General features: G+C 38.0%; 1 protein-coding gene across 1 annotated transcript in view; it reads right to left on the bottom strand.

The window, feature by feature from the left end:
- The window catches only part of TBC1D5 (TBC1 domain family member 5), a 564828-nt gene that overhangs the window by 446575 nt on the left and 104638 nt on the right, over positions 1-13615 (bottom strand). The window contains exon 2 of the mRNA XM_074030923.1: positions 12254-12318. The gene's annotated coding sequence lies outside the window, so the exon portion shown is untranslated. The remainder of the gene's footprint in view (positions 1-12253; positions 12319-13615) is intronic.

Below are 13615 nucleotides of genomic sequence, written 5' to 3'. Positions count from 1 at the left end.
ACAAAAATTAGCTGGGCGAGGTAGCGGGTGCCTGTAATCCCAGCTATTTAGGAGGCTGAGGCAGGAGAATCGTATGAACCCGGGAGGCAGAAGTTGCAGTAGGCCGAGACCATGCCATTGCACTCCAGTCTGGGCAACAAGAGCAAAACTCCATCTCAATCAATCAGTCAATAAAACTAGAGAAAATGTGAGGGCATGGAAAGAGGAATTCAATAAAACTTGATAATGAAGTGAACAAAGACAATGAATGAAAAAAGAAAAATCAAAAACAAATCTTAAATTTCTAGCTTATCCAATGGGTTACACGATGATACTAAAAACGGGAGGTGTTTGGGGAGGGATTAGAACTTATATTACAAAGTGACTTTGACATCTCAAAGTGAAAATGGATAGCAGATGCGCAGACATAAATCCTGATTTCAGAAGACAAGTGTTGACTAGAGATGTCACTCTTACAATAAATGTAATACAGATGATACTTTAAGCCACAGATTTGTTTAAAGATCTAGAACAAACAGAGTTTAAAAGAAGACAGAATGGAATTTTAAAAGAAGAGGCCTAGAACATGTAGATGTTAGAAGTCAAGCAGGGAAGGAAGAACTAATGGAGAAGACTAAGAAGAAATAACCTGAAGAATGTGATATTGACAGAAGCTAAGAAGGAAAAGTATACTAAGTTGAAGGCAAGATCGGCAACGCTGAATGATATTAAGAGGAAAAGTAAGACGAAGATGGGGAGACAAAAGACCCATTAGATTTAGCAACTTGGAAGTCTCAACAGCAACTTTAGCTGGTACCTGCTTGGACAACTGAGAAACCAGAGTGGAGTGCTATCCTATAAGGAGTAACAATGGGAGGTGAGAAAATGAAGATGAAAAGGTAGCAAAGTAGAGATAACTCCTTCAAAAAAACCGCCTGTAAAAAGAAACAGAAATAATATAGAGGATTCTATGTTATAATGCCTATAGAATGCTAAGAATAATGCATTATCTCAAGTAGTTCTATCTTTTCTACCATTGATAGTTCTTACTAAACATTATTCATCCACACTAAGTTCAGGAACAAGGTAAGGATGCCCAATACTACTCTATTCTGAATATATTTATTGATGAAATTAGGCTAGAGAAAACACTGAAAATAGTAAGAAATAAGAATTGAAAAGAAAGCAGGGCACAGTGGCTCACCCCTAATCCCAGCACACTGGGAGGCCAAAGCGAGTAGACTGCCTGAGCCCAGGAGTTGGAGACCAGCCTGGGCAACATGGTGAAACTCCTTATCTACAAAAAATAAATAAATTAGCTGAGTGTGGTGGCGGATGCCTGTAGTCCCAACTTCTTAGAAGGCTGAGGTGGGAGAATCACTTGAGCCCAAGGGGTCTAGGCTACAGTATGCCATGATCGTGCCACCATACTCCAGCCTGGGTGACAGAGTGAGACACTGTCTCCAAAAAAAAAAAAAAAAAAAAATAGAAAACAGAAAAAAAAAAAAGAATTGAAAGGAAGAAATAAAACTAGTCGAGGCCAGGCACAGTGGCTCACACCTGTAACCCCAGCATTTTGGAGGCTGAGGCAGGTGGATTACCAAAGGTCAGGAGTTCGAGACCAGCCTTGCCAACATGAGGAAACCCTGTCTCTATTTTTAAAAAATACAAAAATTAGCCAGGCGTGGTGGCATGCGCCTGTAATCCCAGCTACTAGGGAGGCTGAGGCAGGAGAATCACTTGAACCCGGGAGGCGGACGTGGCAGTGAGCCAAAATCACACCACTTCACTCAAACCTGGGTGACAAGAGTGATACACTTATCTAAAAAAACTAGTAGAGAAAATTATACACAGAAGAACTAGAAAAGAAGACATAAAACTATTATCAGATGACCTGAGGAAATACCTGGAAAATCCTAGAAAACTGAAAATAAAACTCAAGAAACAAAAGAATTCAGCAAGGAAGAAGGATACAAAATGAACATGAAAAAAAGCAGTCACACTTCTATTACAAATAACAGTTAATTAGAATACATAAGGGATGAGAAAGCCTGTCTGTTGGCTGCATAGATGTCTTCTTCAGAGAAGTGTCTTTTCATATCCTTTGCCCACTTTTTGATGGGGTTGTTTGGTTTTTTCTTATAAATTTGTTTAAGTTCTTTGTAGATTCTGGATATTGGCTCTTTGTCAGATGGGTGGAGTGCAAAAATTTTCTCCCATTCTGTAGGTTGCCTGTTTACTCTAATGGTACTTTCTTTTGCCGTGCAGAAGCTCTTTAGTTTAATTAGATCCCATTTGTCAGTTTTGGCTTTTGTTGCCATTGCTTTTGGGGTTTTAGCCATGAAGTCTTTGCCCATACCTATGTCCTGATTCCCTAGGTTTTCTTCTAGGGTTTTTATGGTTTTGGGTCTAACATTCAATTCTTTAATCCATCTTCAATTAACTTTTGTATAAGGGGTAACGAAAGGATCCAGTTTCAGCTTTCTACATATGGCTAGCCAGTTTTCCCAGCACCATTTATTAAATAAAGAATCCTACCCCCATTTCTTGTTTTTGTCAGGTTTGTCAAAGATCAGACGGTTGTAGACATGTGTTGTTATTTCTGAGGCCTCTGTTCTGTTCCATTGCTCTATATATCTGTTTTGGTACCAGTACTATGCTGTTTTGGTTACTGTAGCCTTGCAGTATAGCTTGAAGTCAGGTAGTGTGATGCCTCCAGCTTTCTTCTTTTTCCTTAGGATTCTCTAGGCAATGCAGGCTCTTTGTTGGTTCCATATGAACTTTAAAGTAGTTTTTTCCAATTCTGTGAAGAAAGTCATTGGTAGCTTGATGGGGATGGCATTGAATCTATAAATTACCATGGGCAGTATGGCCATTTTCATGATATTGATTCTTCCTATCCATGAGCATGGAATGTTCCTCCATTTCTTTCTGTCCTATTGTATTTCATTGAGCAGTGGTTTGTAGCTCTCCTTGAAGAGGTCCTTCACATCTCTTGCAAGTTGGATTCCAAGGTATTTTATTCCCTTTGTAGTAATTGTGAATGGGAGTTCACTCATGATTTGGCTCTCTGTTTGTCCATTATTGGTGTATAGGAATGCTTGTGATTTTTGCACATTGATTTTGTGTCCTGAGACTTTGCTGAAGTTGCTTATCAGCTTAAGGAGATTTGGGGCTGAGATGATGGGGTAGGTATTCTAAATATACAATCATGTCATCTGCAAACAGGGACAATTTGACTTCCTCTTTTTCTAAATATCCTTTATTTCTTTCTCTTGCCTGATTGCCCTGGCCAGAATTTCCAACACTATATTGAATAGGAGTGGTGAGAGAGGGCATCCTTGTCATGTGCCGGTTTTCCAAGGGAATGCTTCCAGTTTTTGCTCATTCAGTATGATATTGGCTGTGGGTTTGTCATAAATAGCTCTTATTATTTTTAGATACGTTACATCAATACCTACTTTATTGAGAGTTTTTAGCATGAAGGGTTGTTGAATTTTGTCGAAGGCCTTTTCTGTATCTATTGAGATAATCATGTGGTTTTTGTCCTTAGTTCTCTTTATGTGATAAATTACGTTTATCGACTTGCTAATGTTGAACCAGCCTTGCATCCCAGCGATGAAGCCAACCTGATCATGGTCGATAAGCTTTTTGATGTGCTGCTGGATTTGGTTTGCTAGTATTTTATTGAGGATTTTCACATCGATGTTCATCAGGGATATTGGTCTAAACTTCTCTTTTTTTCTGTGTCTCAGCCAGGCGTTGGTATCAGGATGATGCCGGCCTCATAAAATGAGTTAGGGAGGAGTCCCTCTTTTCTATTGATTGAAATGGTTTCAGAAAGAATGGTAGCAGCTCCTCTTTGTACCTCTGGTAGAATTCAGCTGTGAATCCATCTGGTCCTGGACTTTTTTTGATTGGTAGGCTATTAATTATTGTGTCAATTTCAGAGCCTGTTATTGTTCTATTCAGAGATTCAACATCTTCCTGGTTTAGTCTTGGCAGGGTGTATGTGTCCAGGAATTTATCCATTTCTTCTATATTTTCTAGTTTATTTGTGTAGAGGTGTTTATAGTATTCTCTAATGGTAGTTTGTACTTCTGTGGGATCAGTGGTGATATCCCCTTTATCACTTTTGACTGCATCTATTTGATTCTTTTCTCTTTTCTTCTTTATTAGTCTTGCTAGCAGTCTATCAATTTTGCTGATCTTTTCAAAAAAAAACCAGCTCTTGGATTCACTGATTTTTTTGAAGGGTTTTTTATATCTCTATCTCCTTCAGTTCTACTCTGATCTTAAGTTATTTATTGCCTTCTGCTAGCTTTTGAATTTGTTTGTTCTTCCTTCTCTAGTTCTTTTAATTGTGATGTTAGGGTGTCGATTTCAGATCTTTCCTGCTTTATCTTGCAGGCATTTAGAGCTATAAATTTCCCTCTACACACTGCTTTAAATGTGTCCCAGAGATTCGGGTATGTTGCGTCTTTGTTCTCATTGGTTTCAAAGAACATCTTTATTTCTGCCTTCATTTCGATATTTACCCAGTAGTCATTTAGGAACAAATTGTTCAGTTTCCATGCATTTGTGCGGTTTTGATGAGTTTCTTAATCCTGAGTTCTAATTTGATTGCACTGTGGTCTGAGAGACAGTTTGTTGTGATTTATGTTCTCTTACATTTGCTGAGGAGTGCTTTACTTCCAATTATGTGGTCAATTTCAGAATAAGTGCAATGTGGTGCTGAGAAGAATATATATTCTGTTGATTTGGGGTGGAGAGTTCTGTAGATGTCTATTAGGTCAGCTTGGTGCAGAGCTGAGTTCAAGTCCTGGATATCCTTGTTAACCTTCTGTCTCATTGATCTGTCTAATATTGATAGTGGAATGTTAAAGTCTCCCATTATTATTGTGTGGGAGTGTAAGTCTCTTTGTAGGTCTGTAAAGACTTGCTTTATGAGTCTGGGTGCTCCTGTATTGGGCGCATATATATTTAGGACAGTTAGCTCTTCTTGCTGAATTGATCCCTTTACCATTATGTAATGGCCTTCTTTGTCTCTTTGGATCTTTGTTGGTTTAAAGTCTGTTTTATCAGAGACAAGGATCGCAACCCCTGCTTTTTTTTTACTTTCCATTTGCTCAGTAGATCTTCCTCCATCCCTTTATTTTGAGCCTATGTGTGTCTCTGCACGTGAGATGGGTCTCCTGAATACAGCACACTGATGGGTCTTGACTCTTTATCCAATTTGCCAGTCTGTGTCTTTTAATTGGGGCATTTAGCCCATTTACATTTAAGGCTAATATTGTTATGTGTGAATTTGATCCTGTCATTATGATATTAGCTGGTTATTTTGCCCATTAATTGATGCAGTTTCTTCATACCATCGATGGTCTTTACAATATGGCATGTTTTTGCAGTGACTCGTACCATTTTTCCTTTCCATGTTTAGTGCTTCCTTCAGGATCTCTTGTAAGGAAGGTCTGGTGGTGACAAAACCTCTCAGCATTTGCTTGTGTGTAAAGGATTTTATTTCTCCTTCACTTATCAAGCTTAGTTTGGCTGGATATGAAATTCTGGGTTGAAAATTCTTTTCTTTGAGAATGTTGAATATTGGCCCCCACTCTCTTCTGGCTTGCAGGGTTTCTGCTGAGAGATCCACTGTTAGTTTGATGGGCTTCCCTTTGTGGGTAACTCGACATTTCTCTCTGGCTGCTCTTAACATTTTTTCTTTCATTCCAACCTTGGTGAATATGACAATTACGTGTCTTGGGGTTGCTCTTCTCCAGGTGTATCTTTGCGGTGTTCTCTGTATTTCCTGAATTTGAATGTTGGCCTGCCTTGCTAGGTTGGGGAAGTTCTTCTGGATAATATCCTGAAGACTGTTTTCCAACTTGGGTCCATTCTCCATGTCACCTTCAGGTACACCAATCAAATGTAGATTTGGTCTTTTTACATAGTCTGATATTTCTTGGAGGCTTTGTTTGCTTCTTTTTACTCTTTTTTCTCTAAACTTGTCTTCTCGCTTTATTTCATTAATTTGATCTTCAATCACTGATACCCTTTCTTCCACTTGACCGAGTTGGCTATTAAAGCTTGTGCATGCATCACGAAGTTCTCGTGCCATGGTTTTCAGCTCCATCAGGTCATTTAAGGTCTTCTCTACGCTGTGTATTCTAGTTACCCATTCGTCTAACCTTTTTTCAAGGTTTTTAGCTTCCTTGTGATGGGTTCAAAGATGCTCCTTTAGCTCGGAAAAGTTTGTTATTACTGACCTTCTGAAGTCTACTTCTGACAACTCATCTAAGTCATTCTCCATTTATCTTTGTTCCGTTGCTGGTGAGGAGCTGCGATGTTTTGGAGGAGAAGAGGTGCTCTGGTTTTGAGAATTTTCAGCTTTTCTGCTCTGGTTTCTCCCCATCTTTGTGGTTTTATCTACCTTTGGTCTTTGATGTTGGTGACCTGCAGATGGGGTTTTGGTGTAGATGTCCTTTTTGTTGGTGTTGATGCTGTTCCTTTCTGTTTGTTAGTTTTCCTACTAACAGTCAGGTCCCTCAGCTTCAGGTTTGTTAGAGTTTGCTGGAGGTCCACTCCAGACCCTGTTTGCCTGGGTATCACCAGAGGAGGCTGCAGAACAGCAAATATTGCTGCCTGATCCTTCCTCTGGAAGCTTCGTCCCAGAGGGGCACCCAACTGTGTGAGGTGTCTGTCAGCCCATACTGGGAGGTGTCTCCCAGTTAAGCTACACGGGGGTCAGGAACCCACTTGAGGAGGCAGTCTGTCCATTCTGAGAGCTCAAATGCTGTGCTAGGAGAATCACTGTTCTCTTCAGAGCTGTCAGACAGGGACATTTAAGTCTGCAGAAGTTTCTGTTGCATTTTTTTCAGCTATGCCCATCCCACAGAGGTGGAGTCTACAGAGGCAGTAGGCCTTGCTGAGCTGCGGTGGGCTCCACCCAGTTCGAGCTTTCCGGCCACTTTGTTTACACACTTAAGCCTCAGCAATGGCAGACACCCCTCCCTCAGTCAGGCTGCAGCCTCACTGTTAGATCTCAGACTGCCGTGCTAGAAGTGAGCAAGGCTCCGTAGGTGTGGGACCCGCTGAGCCAGGAATGGGAGAGAATCTCCTGGTCTGCTGGTTGCTAAGGCCATGGGAAAAGCGCCTTATTTGGGCGGGAGTGTCTCGTTTTTCCAGGTGTAGTCTGTCACAGCTTCCCTTGGCTAAAAAGGAAAATCCCTGACTCCTTGCACTTCCCAGGTAAGGTGACGCCCCACCCTGCTTCGGCTTGCCCTCCGTGAGCTACACTCAGTGTCCAACAAGTCCCAGTGAGATGAACCAGGTACCTCAGTTGGAAATGCAGAAATCACCCACCTTCTCTGTCGATCACACCAGGAGCTACAGACCGGAGCTATTTCTATTCGCCCATCTTGGAAAGGAACTTTTTCAAGAAAGTCTCTTTTAAATAGCAATTTTTAAAAGTACAATATTTAGGAATAAACAGCAATGTTCAAAACCTACATAAAGAAAAATAAACATTCTTAAAACATATAAAAGTAGGACTGTACAACTGAAAAGAAATACCCTGTCCTTGATTAGAACATCTCAACATCAATAGGTCACAAACTTACAAATCATAAAGCTTTTCATGGAGTTAGACAAGTTGATACTGAAGTTCAAATGGAAAAAGTTCAAGAAAAACTGGGAAATACTGAAAATAAATAGAGGGGACTACCTCATTAACACATACTACAGGCATTAAAACATACTATAAGGCCTCTATAATGAAAACAGTGTAGGACTGCTACATGAACAGGCAGAAAAGTGCAAATGAACAGAAAGTCCAGAAATAGATTCCACTACAGATAGAAATCTAATCTCTGTAAAGGTGATATAACAAATCATTAGCACATTTATAGTCATTTTAAACAATAGACAAGAAAAAAAGATAAAATTCAATGTTTCTCACATCATACATAAAAATAAACTGCAAATGGATCAGAGATCTAATTGTAAGAAAACTACAAGTATTTTTAAAAGTGTGAGAGGAGGGTGGGGGCAGGAGAGAGGGATTCCTCCTAAACTAAGAATTCATAAAAGGCTTTCTCACTAGGACTAAAGTACAAATATAAAACTTTAGCAGGACAAAAATACATCAGAAAATAAATAATAAAACAGGTAACAAACTGGAAGGAAACTTTTGCAACATATATCACAGATAAATGCCTAATATCCCTACAAAGAACTTCTAAACTGAGGGGGAAAAGCCCAAATATCCTATGGAAAGTGGCTCTTACACATATGAAAAGACATTCAACTCCACACATAAAAGATGAATACAAATTAAATGTATCCAACATTCCATTTCTCACCTATCACTTGGCAAAAATTGAAGTTTCACAATGCACTCTGTCTGCAAGGCTGTCAGGAAATAGGCACTCTCATACACTGCAGTGTGGGAAGACAAAATGTTACAGCCCCCATGCAGGGGACTGGGTAATACTCTAATACAACCATGTAAGTATTTGCCCTTTGAACCTTTTTGTTGTTGTTGTTAGCAACAAAGTCTCACTCTGTCACCCAGATTGGATGTAATGGCTCTATCATAGCTCACTGCAGCCTTGAACTCCTGGGCTCAAGGGATCCTCTCAAGTAGCTGGGATTACAGAGGCAAGTCACTGCACCGGGCTTAGTATTTGCCCTTTCAACCAGCAATCCCATTTCCAGGAATTTGCCCTGAAGATACACCTCTAAAACTATGAAAATAAATATCACTGCAGCATGTTTGTAATTGCAAAATATTGAAAACTACTTAAATGCGCAAGCATAAGAGATTGGTTGAATAAACTATGGCACACACAAAGTAGTAAAGCACCTGCAAAAACGAGTAAGGAAAATCTCTACAAACTGGTATGAGGTAATTTCCAAGAGATACTGATACATGAAAAAACTGAACTGCAAAAGAACATACATGCTACTTTTTAGGTTAAAAAAAAAAAAGAAAAGAAACATAAATATCTCTGCATATCTTTATAAAAATGAGTAAAGCCCAGAAAACAATAAAATTGGTTTCCTACAAAGTATGGGGTGGAATGGGGAGGATGGAGTGACAATTTTCTGGTATATCTTTTTGTACAGTTTTACTTTTTGGAAAAGTAAGTAATTTTCTACATATTCAAAAAATTAAATCAATAAGGATATAAAGAAAAGGGGGCACAAAAGCTGAAAGAAAACTAATACGAGTGAACTATATTCCAAATTAATATCATAACCACACTTAAGGAATAAGGAAGAAAGAACTAAGTAATTATGAGACTAGTATTTGGTTACATATTCACAGGAATGAGTACAGAAAGGAGGGAGAACTTCAAACAATTTTCAAACTTTTTTGGTGTATTTGTTTCTTATATGATTAACCAATTTTGAAACTGCTTTAGATCTATTATTTAGTTAAACAAAAGAGTAAATGTGTTGATACTGTTGGAAGCCAAGGTTCTCACTATGAAAGATGGGACATATAAATATGAGAAGCAAGCAAGAAAGAAACCTGCATGGATGGATTAGAATTAGAGAAACTGGTGTATCTCTAAATAAAAAACAATATGCAGATGTATGTGTCCACATGTTTTTCAATATGCATTTGTGTATATAGGTATAAATGTAGATGTATATGTATATATAAAGCTTATATATTTCCTACTCTGTCCTCTAAAAGGGCCTAAAAGCCAAGACCCAGTAGCAATCAACACACTAGTGCCAAGATCTTGTTCGCTAATATTGTTCCCCACTAAAAACAATCAGAGCTTCTCAGAGAAATGGCTGCTTCCAAAGCTGGGGGAGAACATATAAAAGACAACCCTGCAACAGCTTCTTTTGTCAGAAATTAAGGAAGCACTGAAATATGCGATGGAGGACTGTCATGCACTTCAACTAACCAAACCTGGGCAATTTGAGTACCAAAAGCTCTCTGACTTCTAAGGCTGTTTGGTCTTCCCAATCTTACCTTTTGAAATTCTGTCCCATAATTGTCCTTTCCTCTGTTTCCCCCACCTAACCAGAAACATCCATCACTACAGTTGTGTCCTGTCTCTAGCACTCCATGATACAGTTTTCTGGCCAATTTTTTTTTTTTTTTAAACAAATCCACAAAGAAAATCTTATGTTCTGGATTCCAACTCTTGTACATTTATCAGAATGTTCTATGCTCACAATAAGCAACTAGAGGGCAGACTGAGTATTTTTCACTACTGTTTGCCCAAGGCCAAGTACAGAGCCTATTCTTTATTAGCAATTCGGTAAAAATTTATTCAACTGAAATGTTTAATTTATTCCATTGCTCATGGTTTTCCTCTTTCCAGCAAACACTAAGAATAGTCTATTTTCTCCCTTTCATTCATCCATCAAATCTTACTGGGATCAGTTCTATGCTCACTTTCTAATTCAGCAGTCACCAACCTTTTTGGCACCAGGGACTCGCTTTGTGAAAGACAGTTTTTCCACGAATGGGGAAGGAGGTGGGGAGAGATGGTTTCGAAATCAAACTGTTACACCTCAGATCATCAGGCATTAGATTCTCATGAGGAATGAGCAACCTGGATCCCTCGCATACACAGTTCACAATAGGGTTGGCACACCTATGAGAATCTAATGCTGCTGCTGATCTGACAGGAGGCAGAGCTCACCTGCTCACCATTCACCTCTTGCTGTGTGGCCCCGTTCCTAATAGGCCATGGACCGGTCTCACTCCATGACCAGGGGGTTGGGGACCCCTGTTCTAAATGATGACTGCTCAATCACTCCAATCCTCAAAAATGTCTGCATGTTTAGTCCCTTCGGTACACAAGGGTCATACCAGTACCATTTATATGTAGCAATATTAGAAAGTATGTTTTATGTGGCATAACATCACAATTTCGGAAGTTGTCCATATCTCTTATTTTGAGTAAGATAAATAAATGTGGAAAGAAGTCAGTCTGTGCACATATTAAAGGAAAAAATTTAAAAGATTGTTTGTTTGTTTTGAAAAAAAAAAAAGGATGCTCTAGTCAAGTAAATTTGGGAAATACTGAATTAAACTAAGTTACAACAGGTTCTCAGGTCCTTTAATACATCAGCATATAATGGGATTCTCTTATGGGAAAGTATTCAGTGCTTTCCAGATTTATGTGACCATGGGATCTTTACATTCCAAGCATCTCCTGGAAAAAATATATCATAGAACACACTTTGGAAATGTTTACTACACTATGACTGGCAGAAAACATCTTAAGTATCTGTGAACATGAGACGATGCTGCCATGGCCAAAAGAAAACACCTGATTAATACTACCAGGGTGACATGAAGCTTTCTACATGATATACAAAGTAACTACTGATTCAAATTGCAATTGCTTAAAGACCAAAAGCTTGCCGAGTTCTAAATTAACTATCTGTCTACTCCTGGGCCCCCACTAAAATTCTGGTGTGAGTTTCCACTTCCTCTTCCAATTCTTGAACTACAGACAACCAACTCCACTATGAGCACCCCACAATTACCACACACATACACACAGAAAAAATGAGAGGTCTGAATTATGGCAGTGCTTCTCGGAGTTTAATATTCATACGAATGACCTAGGAATTTTGATGAAACACAGAATCTGATTTAGTAGGTATGGGGTTAGGCCTGAGATTGTGCATATCTAGGAAGATCTCAGGTAACACCAATACTGTTTATGTACAGACCATAGTTTGGGTAGTAACTGTATAATGCATATCAGGACAAAATGTTGAGGCCTCTAACTCATATCCAATGGCTATGTCTTTCAAACTACTTTCCAAAGATTTAATTCTTCCATTGGAAAACAATTAACTTTCATTCATTTATAAAAACAGAAACTGTACACAAAACTGAAGATACACTTAAATCCCTATTATCTGCTGATGATTACGTTTTACTAGAAATGGCAGTTTCCTGCAGAGAGCCATAACAGTACAATTATCTAAAATCATTTTTAATCTAAATCTTCGTTCTACCTCTATTTCCAAATGCCCACACCAACACAGAAACACACTGACTTTCATGGCAGCCAGGAACTGTCTCCAATTTTACTGACTTACAATGCTGCAATTGTAGGCCCTGCCCCCAACCAAAAAAGACATGTATAAAGCCAGCATCTTTCTCAATGATTTACTAAAAGCAGCAGCTCATTTTAATAAAACCATCCTAAAACATAAAATTGATTGAACCAACTGCTGTGTTGGGCATACACAACAGCTGATCAAAATCATTCAAGAATTTTATTCTTACAGATTTTCTTTCAGGCTTTGAGAATTTTTCTCCCATTCCACACTTTTATCTTGATATTGGTATCACTGAAATAAAGAAAAAAAAAAGGATCTTTAAATCTATGAAATAGTTTTTAAATACAAAGTAGATCAATTCAAGAAAATATTTTAATAAACTGACTCACATACAACTTAATGTACATACAAAAGCTAATAACCACTTTTCTAGAACGTAATTTGTGTAACAAAATTAAGGGTTTATACTGAGTAACCTCTTACGATGTCAAACACTTTGTGGCTTTTCCTAGGCACAGCACTGTCATTTAGCAAAGTATTACAAAATTACACAAGACATATTGCCCTCATTCCTTAACAAGGAAAACTTTGTAAAATTAGATAGTAATTCTCTTTACGCTTCTTGATATTAAACACTGAGATTTTATTTCACTAAAACATAAAGATACTCATTTCTTTGCATGTTACATGATGCCTTCATTTGACTTTTTATAATTAAGTAATTTTAGAGTATTTTTGTCACAACGAAGGACAAAGATAAGCCAATTGTTTAGATTCCTCTCCTTTATGTTGTGTCTTTGATCACTAACAATGCTCTGTGAACAGCCAACAGAAGGCTGACATTTCATAAAATATGCAGTGATAAAAACTAATACTGTAGCATCTGGGAGTGATATATAAAATGCAGAAATACACCTAATAACTGTGATCTTAAATTACAAGTTACTAAAAGCTAAATAAAAGGCATACCTAAGAACAAAAAAATAGCAAGATTAAAAAAGGTTTTCTTATACCTCTCTTTCTAAAAACAAAGTTTTTAAAATAGTTTAAGTCCATTAGACTTTTCTTACTACTCTACAACTTAAAAGCCCATTACTTTCTAAGAACAGGGTATCTGTACTATGCACCTCTCAACAACTGAAGAACATGTTACAAAACCACCAATGAAAGACCCTGTTCAAAATGCAGAGGAAGTTTTTCTTCTCAGATACTTAAAAATGTTATAACCGCTAACGAAGTAAAACAACACATAACTTTTATGACAAGATGCCAGAGAGAACATCTAAAATAAAATTTAAAGTCCATAATAATCTAAACAAATATACTCAATACCAGTATTAATACATCCTTTCACAATCTAAGCCTTAAAGGCCTTGATAAACCACAGGAAGCAAGTAAAATGTGCTCAAATATGTTTAAATAATTTTACCTTTACTACTAAACATTTGTTTTTTAATAGTAAGAAGCAGGGAAATCACACAATAAAGACAATCCTTTATTTTTACTTTTGAGAGCAAACATTTGAATTTATCTTCATAGCATTTGGTTTAATAGTCCACCTATATCCATCAAAATCACAGTCCAGCAG

The sequence above is a fragment of the Macaca fascicularis genome, chromosome 2 (genome assembly GCF_037993035.2).
Source record: "Macaca fascicularis isolate 582-1 chromosome 2, T2T-MFA8v1.1".
Taxonomy (NCBI): Eukaryota; Metazoa; Chordata; class Mammalia; order Primates; family Cercopithecidae; genus Macaca; species Macaca fascicularis.
Note: the sequence above shows the minus strand (reverse complement) of the source record. Positions and strands in the feature narration are given on the sequence as shown.